Source organism: Arachis duranensis, chromosome 3 (assembly GCF_000817695.3).
Source record: "Arachis duranensis cultivar V14167 chromosome 3, aradu.V14167.gnm2.J7QH, whole genome shotgun sequence".
Lineage (NCBI taxonomy): Eukaryota > Viridiplantae > Streptophyta > Magnoliopsida > Fabales > Fabaceae > Arachis > Arachis duranensis.
In genome coordinates, this window is record NC_029774.3 from 80,102,075 (window position 1) to 80,102,824 (window position 750).

The window sequence follows — 750 nt, forward strand, 5'->3', positions numbered from 1 at the left end:
TTTTTGTTTTCTGAATGAATGCTTGAACAGTGCATATGTCTTTTGATATTGTTGTTTATGAGTGTTAAAATTGTTGGCTCTTGAAAGAATGATGAACAAAGAGAAATGTTATTGATGATCTGAAAAACATCATGAAATTGATTCTTGAAGCAAGAAAAAGCAGTCAAAAAAAAAGTGGCAAAAATTTTAAAAGCAAGGATCCAAGGCTTTGAGCATTAATGGATAGGAGGGCCCAAGGAAATTAAATCCAGGCCTAAGTGGCTAAATCAAGCTGTCCCTAACCATGTGCTTGTGTCATGAAGGTCCAAGTGAAAAGCTTGAGACTGAGTGGTTAAAGTCGTGATCCAAAAAGAGTGTGCTTAAGAGCTCTGGACACCACTAACTGGGGACTCTAGCAAAGCTGAGTCACAATCTGAAAAGGTTCACCCAGTTATGTGTCTGTGGCATTTGTTTATCCGGTGGTAATACTGGAAGACAAAGTGCTTAGGGCCAAGGCCAAGACTCATAAGTAGCTGTGTTCAAGAATCAACATGCTTAACTAAGAGAGTCAATAACACTATCTGAAATTCTGAGTTCCCAGAGATGCCAATCACTCTGAACTTCAAAGGAAAAAGTGAGATGCCAAAACTGTTCAGAAGCAAAAAGCTACAAGTCCCGCTCATCTAATTAAATTAATATTCATTGATATTCTGGAATTTATAGTATATTCTCTTCTTTGATCCTATTTGATTTTCAGTTGCTTGGGGACAA